The sequence below is a fragment of the Macaca nemestrina genome, chromosome 14 (assembly GCF_043159975.1).
Source record: "Macaca nemestrina isolate mMacNem1 chromosome 14, mMacNem.hap1, whole genome shotgun sequence".
Taxonomy (NCBI): Eukaryota; Metazoa; Chordata; class Mammalia; order Primates; family Cercopithecidae; genus Macaca; species Macaca nemestrina.
Window position 1 is genome coordinate 43,688,250 of NC_092138.1, and position 8,824 is coordinate 43,697,073.

Here is an 8,824-nt window from a genome sequence, read left to right on the forward strand (position 1 = left end):
CACAGATACTGTTGTTTGCAAATTGAATGTCTGGCAACCCTGCATAAAAAGCAAGTCTATTGGCGCCATACTTCCAATAGCGTGTGCTCAGTTCATGTTTCCATGTCAGCATTTTTTAGCTATGAACTTAATTAAAATACATACACATTTAGACATAGTGCTATTGCACATTTAACAGACTACTATAGTGTAAACATAACTTTTATATGCACTTGGAAGCCAAAAAAATTGTTGACTCACTTTATTGTGATAGTCACAATATTGAGGTGGTCTGGAACTAAACTGCAGTATCTTTGATGTATGCCTATATTTCATTTTTAATTCTGCTCTGACCTTTATTATTTCTTTCCATCTAATAATTCTGGGTTTGGCTCCTTCTTGCTTTTCCAGTTTCTTGAGGTGCATCATTAGGTTATTTGAAATCTTTCTACTTTTTTGATGTAGGTGTTTACTACTATAAACTTCCCTCTTGGCACTGCTTTTGCTGTATCACATAGGTTTTGGTATGTTGCGTTTCTCTTTTAAATTGTTTCAAGAAATTTTTGATTTCCTCAATTGTTTCATTGACCCCCGGTCGTTCAGAAGCATGCTATTTAATTTACATGTATTTTTACAGTTTCCCAAAGTTTCTCTGGTTATTGATTTCTAGTTTTATTAAATTGTAGTCTGAGAAAAAACTTGATACAATTTCAAATTTTTTGAGTTCGGTAAGAGTTGTTTTGTGGCCTAACATATTTTATACTGGAGAATGTTCCTTGTGCCGATGAGAAGAATGTGTATTCTGCAGTTGTTGGATGGAATGTTCTGTAAATGTCTATTAGGTCTACCACACAGTTTAAGGCTGATGTTTCTCTGTACATTTTTTTGTATAGGTTATCTGTCCAATGCTGAAAGTGGAATGGGTAAGCTCCCAATTCTTATTGCATTGGGGTCTATCTCTTTAGCCCTTATAATATTTGCATTATATATCTGGGTACTCTTGTGTTAGGTGCAAATATATTTACAATTATTATATCTTCTTGATGAATTGATTTCTTTATCATTGTATAATGACCTTTTTGTTCTTTGCTTATAGTCTGTTGTGTCTGATGTAAATATAGCTACTTCTGTACACTTTCGGTTTCCATTAGCATGGAATGTCTTTTACCATCCCTTCACTTTCATTCCACATGTTTCTTTATAGGGAAATGTGTTTCTTGTAGGCAGCAGTTAGTTTTGTTTTGTTTTCAAATCCACTCAGCCAGTCTATAACTTTTAATTGGGAATTTAAACTGTTTACATTCAAAGTTGTTATTGACAGGTAAGGACTTACTCTTGTCATTTTGTTAATTTCTTCTATTATTTTGTATATGTTTGTTTATTCCTTCCTTGATATCTTATTGTTTATCTTTGCAGTTGGGCAATTTTCTGTAGTAATAACATTTGATTCCTTTCCCTTATCTTATTTGCATATCTGCTCTGAGCTTTTTACAGGTATACCTTGAAGATAATGCAGGTTTGGTTCTGGCCCACTGCAATAAAGGAAATGTCACAATAAAACAAGTCACATTGGATTTTTAGTTTCTCAGTACATACAACAGTTATGTTGAGCCTATCCTGTAGTCTATTATGTGTGCAATAGCATTTTTTTAATGAAAAAATGCTCAAAAATGCCAACAATCACCCAATCCATCAGTGAGTCATAATCTATTTACTGGTCAAGGTATCTTGCCTCATTGTTGATGGCTGTTGACTGATTAGGGTGGTGATTGCTAAAGATTGGGGTTGTTGTGGCAATTTATGAAAATAAGGTACAAACTAAGTATGCTGCATTAATTCACTCTTCTTTTCATAAAAGATTTCTCTTTAGCCTGTGATGCTATTTGATAACATTTTACCCATAGAACGGCCTTTAAAATTAAGGTCAATCCTCTCGAATCCTGCCTCTGCTCTATCAGCTAAGTTTATGTACTATTCTCAATTTGCTGTTGTCACTTCAACAGTGTTTACAGCATCTTCACCCATAATGGATTCCATCTCAATAAACCATTTTTTGCTCACCCACAAGAAGTAACTTCTCATCTGTTCAAGTCATATCATGATATTGCAACAATTCAGTCACATCCTCATGCTCTACTTCTACTTCTCTTGCTATTTCTATCACATCTGTAACATCAAAGTTACATCAAAGATCACTAATCACATACTACCATAACAGATAAAATAACGGAAGTTTGAAATATTGTGAGAATTACCAAAATGTGGACAATAAGCACATGCTCTTGGAAAAATGTTACCAATAGACTTGTTCAATGCAGGGTTGCTATAAACTTTCAATCTGTAAAAATGCATTATCTGTGATGTACAATAAAATGAAGTATGCTTATACTTTTGTGTGATTTCATGATGGTAACTATCATCCTTTCACTTCCAGATATAGAACTCCCTTAAGCATTCCTTGTAGGGCCAGTCTAGTGGTGATGAATTTTCTCTGTTTTTGCCAGTCTGGAAGACTTTAGCTCTCCTTAATTTCTAAATGATAGTTTTCCTGAGTAAAATATTCTTGGCTGACAGGTTTTTTGTTTGTGGTTTGTTTTTGAGACATGGTCTGGTCTGGCTGTCACCCAGGCTGGAATGCAGTGGCACAATCTCAGCTCACTTCAACCTCCACCTCCTGGGCTCAAGTGATCCTCCCAGCTAAGCCCCCTGAGTAGCTAGAACTAAGGCACACACCACCATGCCCAACTAATTTTTCTGTTTTTTTGTAGTGATGAGGTCTTGCCATGTTGCCCAGGCTGGTCTCAACTCCTGAGCTCAAACAATCTGTCTGCCTCAGCCTCCCAAAGTACTAGGATTGCAGGCATGAGCCACCATGCCCAGCCTTTTTCTTTCAGAACTTTAAATATATTATTTCAATCTGTCCTATCCTATAAGATTTCCACTGAGAAATCATCTATTAGTTTGATGGGAGTTCCCTTATATGAGATGATGTTTTTCTCTTGCTGTTTTTAGAAATCTCCGTCTTTGACTTCGAGCAGGTTGACTATTACGTGCCCCAGAGAAGACCTTTTGGGTTAAATTTATTTGGGGATATTTGAGCTTTCTGTATCTGGATATCTGTATTTCTTCCCAAACTTGGGAAAATTTTAGTTATTTCACTAAATAGATTTGCTATGTCTTCTTTCACCTTTTCTTCTGAAACTCCCGAAATATAAATATTTGTTCACTTAATGGTATTCAGATTCCCAGGTACACATGGTCACCAGTGATGGTACATCTGGGCAGATCAGTCTTTGGGTCTCCAGGCCGCTTGTTTAGATGTCGGCCCAGGTAGCAGTGAGCAAGGTAGGCAGGCAGGTTTTCAGGGACCTAGGCAGCATGCATGGCATCAGTGGGGGCAGTTGTAGCAATGAGCCAATCCTTGGGCCACTGGGTGATTTTTTGGCTGTAATCCATGTTAGCAGTATCTGCAAGTTTCTCAGTGACCTAGGGTATGGTTGTTTGTGGAGGCCACCAGCCGGCCATCGGTGTGTTGGGGGGCAGAGTCACTGTGGGTGACAATGGCCCCAAGCAGCCAGAGTGGGAAATGTACATTTCAGCTCATTATAACCTGGGGACAGCTTTCCTGATGTGCTTGACTGCCTGTTACCCAGGGTATAGGGCACTCCATGGATTCAAGTGCCAGGAATGTAGCAGCACCACTAGGTCCAGCTGGTCTCATGACACTGCAGCCCTCTGAGTAGATGTGAGAGGATGCTGGCAGAAGTATATGTGGAAATGCAGTGGCTACGGGTCCCAGGGCATGGTGTAGTCTAGTTGTTGCTCTGCTCTCAAAATGGTGCTGTGCTACAACAGCCTGGGACCTGGGCAGGTTAGAGGGGCCCCACGATAAATTTCCTCTCTGGAATAATGCAATTGTGTGGACTCAAGGCACCTTCTTATCCCACTGCACATGTCTGTGGTAGAAAAACAGACTTCTGTGGATCTCCTGCTTACCCTTCCCCCATAATGGGGAGTCCCCACTTGACTTGGAACCAATCCTGGCCAGCTGCTTCACTTCCCTTTATATGCTGCTCTCAAGTTTCTGTGCCTCAGAGGGTCTTTGTCACTTCTTTCCTGCATTCTGGTATTCTCCCTTAGACGCTGTAGACATGTGGTTATTTATATTTTGCTCCTTCTCTGTAAAGGAGGTAAGCACTGGGCACCTCTAGTCAGCCTCTTGATCTCAATTTTTTTAATAGCAACTTAACTGATAGGATATTCTCCTCATATTTTCTAGGACACTGTAAGTGATACAAAATTTGTATTTCAGGCCGGGTGCAGCAGCTCATGCCTTTAATCCCAGCACTTTGGGAGGCTGAGGTCAGGAGTTTGAGACCAGGTTGACCAACGTGGTGAAACCCTGCCTCTACTAAGAATAGAAAAATTAGCTAGGCATGAAGGTGCATGCCTGTAATCCCAGCTACTTGGGAGGCTGAGGCAGGAGAATCCCTTGAACTGGGAGGTGGAGGTTGCAATGGGCTGAGATCGTACCACTGCACTCCAACCAGGGCAACAGAGAGACTCCATCTCAAAAATATATGTATATTTGAGTCTTAAAATAACAAAGAAGAATGAGAAATTATAAGGCGAAGGCTCAAGAAACTGAGTAGTTGAACGAAAATATATTTGTCCATATACAAATTGTTTTATTCAAGTATAGCCCACCTCAGTGGAAGGTGGCATGTCTAGAATTACTGGTAAAAGTGTTTATTAGTAATTTACAGGAAGAAACACAGCCTTGGTGTCTTTCAACATTAGGAAGAAAGAGTTCATCTTCAAACCTGTCCACCCCAAATCAGGACATCACTCTTTCCAAGAAAAAGAACCAAGAACACAAGTACACATCCCTTTTCATTGCTGTAACATATAGGATGGGACTCTGTTTTGGCAAGAACAAAAAGGCAGAACACAGAGCACTTGTATTAGAGGCAGAGAGATAATTTCAGGCTGTGCAGATAGTAAAAGAAGCCAGACATTATATAGAGTAATACAGTTGAATAACGACAGTGATATTAAAATAGAGAGCCTTCTATGGCCATAAGCAGTACTGAGTGCTTGAGATATAATAATCCATTAAATCCTTTTAACAACCCTAGGTGTTAAGGATCCTTTCTGTCCCCATTTTATAGACTAAGAAACTGAGATATGGAAAAGTTAAGTAAATTGCCTAAAATCAGAGAGCCAGGATCCACAGCATTATGCTAAACAAAGAACAGAGATTTCTCTAGGAAAGAACAAAGCTATTGTTTTACCTTGTATAAGATTTTTTTTTAATCCAAATTCATGGGATAAGGCATAAAGAAGATGGAGGGGGAGATTAGAAATAAGTATCAGGACCTTAGAGAACCATATCTATAATGCATTCTGTAGGGTTACGTTTACGTACACTATATTTTGTGTAATCATAATATGGACCCTTCTGTCTCTCTGGCTGTGTTCTGTATTTCAGAAAGTGATTCAGAAAGACCTCTATGTCATAATAGTTTCAAGCTTAATTCAAGCCAACCATCCAGTGTGGTTTGCTTTTAAGTTCAGATGGGCAAACAGTATTAAGATGATGGGGAGGAGAGGAGGGAACTTATTTTATTCATTGTCGTGATAGATATAATTAAGTTGTAAATAACTCAGAAGTACCAAGGGAAAACTGTTGCAATCATAAACAATGATTAAACTGAGCCTAAAAGAGACCAAAAAGAATCAGGCTTTCTGAACAGAACAGAAGGCTACACAGAAACTGTCTTTAAATGTGAGAGCAAACATATACATAAACTGGTGACATTCAACTTCAGGATGAATTCCTTACTCCAGATTTTGTAAAGCATGGAAATGCAGTGACTTCATATTTTCAATTTTTTAAAGAAAAGAATACATAGCCCTGGAGTGATTTTAATACATTCTTTGAGACTGGGACTTGATTAGACAGCATTTCAAGGTCCTGCAAATGCTGATCATGATGGAACCTAACTCCTCTACATACAGCCACAGCAAACGTTGGCAGGCGCTCTGATGGTAGGTACTGCTGCTCCATTGCTCCACAGGCCATTATTACAACCCCAACAGTGCCAAGAGCAGATGTGTGTGCTTTTTTTTTTTTTTTTTTTCTGTTGTTGTCGGTGGCATGGAGTCTTATATCCCATAAATGTAAACTAGGTTTAATTTGGACTTTTAGTTAGAAAAGAAAAGTTGGTTCTTAAGGGGAAAGATGTCTAAGGACCTCCCTTCAATACTATATAGCAAAAACACAGAACATGCCATATGAACCTCACTTGGGAAATTTAAATAAGGAGCTTTAGAAACATAACGTGATTTGGCAAGAACGTAATTTGAATGTGGTTGTGAGGTCCCACTAGCAACATATGCTTTTACTAAGCTGTACTATTCCTTTCTTTCACAGTCTGAGCTTTTAAAATGTTACTTTATATTTTCTATGATTATCATTCAGAACCAAAACCAAAGTAGTTAACTTTGAATAAAGCTATCCTATTATAAAATTAGAGTTCATCCTGAGGAAGAGAGGTGGGGGGAATGTTTAAATGTGACCCCTTTCTCTTCTCTCCACCCCCCTCCAAATACACTCATAAAAACTAAAACCGTGATGGGGGGAATGGAGAAGTCTGTTTATGATTATGAATTAAACTTCGAACCATTCCTATTGTTCCTGCCAAGGATTTTTGAATGCTAATGTTAAAAGATATATATAAAGTAAGATCTGCTAAGGTATTTTAAGAGTCTACAGTAATGCACCAAGCTTTTTTCCTTGCTTCATTGTTAAAGATAATATGCCTTTCTAACAAAAATGCTTTCAAGATGTAACCATATTTTGAAATGAATATCATAATACATCCTTTGCAAGCCTGGAATTTGGAAACAAAGAACTTGCTTTAATCTGTTTTTCTTCTTACCTGATAAGCAGGATGACAGCGCTGCTGGAGGAGGTTTAGACCTGTCCCCAGTCTCATTTGCTTTTCTTCCTCTTTCTTCATCATGTGGGCCCTGACAACCTTTCTTTCTGAAGCTACATAAATTAAACAGGACTAAGACTATCAACTTTTGTACCAGCTCCAAAACAAGCCAAGACAAGAAAGAATCCTCCAGTTGATCGACAGACTTCCGGTATTTCTGCTAAACTGGTAGAGCGGTAAAGTCTCCATGCTTTCCTCTCCACTGAAATAACATCAGAGGTTGGATCCTTGGCTGTCTTTAATGTTTTCCCTTTCACGTAGCTAAAAAAGATATTTCAAATGATGTAGAATGAAAAAATAAGCCAACTTTATATTCTTCTTTATTGTTCGTTCCTTCTATTTCACAAATATTTCCAGTCTTGGGGTATCAGCTCCCTTGAAAGTCAGATCTAAGAACCTCAGCACAGCAAGCCCTGAAGTGGCCTGAAGTTCACCACAAAGCAGTGAACTCTGCTACGTGAAGTGATCTTCAAACACTGATGAATTGATCTTTCCTTTATGAAGTCTGGATCAACAATAATTTGTGACTTTTCAAATAGGTACCTAAAGGATGGTTTATAATAGGTAATCAAAGGAAAAGGGTGGTATGCTTCAATTTGCAAAGTAAATGATACATCAGTAGAGCCATCTGATTAGAAGATATAATTAGTGAAGGCAATAACATGAAGGATCTAACAGCTCCTAAGAAAATCAGCAGATAGAAGGGTCCCAATATATTTTAGTTGAAACTGGATCTTAGATCTGACTTTAAAATCTAGGTTTCTGTGTGGACCTTAAGGAAAACTTCTATCAGTTTTCCTAAGAGAGGTTTTGGTAAAGATTTCCAGCCTTGAGAGGAAGGCTTAAGGATCTAATTTTTTCATGAAGAACATTAGCCACCATAAAAAACTTTCCATTGTCAACACCCTTCAGCCTTCTAGAAAGAAGAACACTGCTATGAATTGTAAAGCCTACCAATCTTCTCCAGCAGTGTACAGCATTGCATTAGAGGAAATTTGATCTCAACAGAATAAATCTCTATTATTTCCAACAGACATAAGAACTTACATATGGGAAATTTCTAAGATTATTTGGGGGTTTTGGCATCTTTCTCCTACATTCTGCCTAATTCATGGTGGTATCTGGGTTCCAACGAAGACCTCCTCCATGGGAAGCCAATGGGCCCCTCTTCTTATTCCACTCAGAATTAAAACATTGACAATATTATTCCAAGATTGTGGGATTTCACAAAACCACTGTATTACCAGACAGTTTTGCATGCAATAATGTCTAATTGGCTAACTCCAGGAACAATAGATGGACAATTGTTATAGTTATATTCTGATGAATTCACGCTAAATGTGGCTTGAATCAAGGAATATGGTGACCCTAAAATTATAATGTTAAAAACAAAAATGCAAAACTAGTAGTTTTGTATCTTGTTCTTTCCTCTCATATCTGTGGACATTTAAAAAAAAAGCCCATGCAACTTTTCACTAGTCTGAAGTGGTATAGGTTGGAGAAGATTTTAGACATTTTGGACTTAATAGACAAAAATAACAGTTAAAATGTATTAAGCAATTTACATATATTACCAAACCATTATCAAAACTACTCTATGAAATAAGTGCAAATGGTATCCCCCTTTATGAAAGAGAACACTGAGGCTTTGAAAAGTTGAGTGAATCAATCACTTACAGCAAGTAAATGACAGACCTATTTCTAAATCATGGTTATTTTTACATGTGTTTAGACTTCTAAAAACAGTGACTTGGAAAGTGTGTTTGTATGAATGAGTGTGTGTATGTGCACATGCTCATCAGAGAGGGAAAGACTGAGAGACTCTCTCTTGCCCCTCTTTG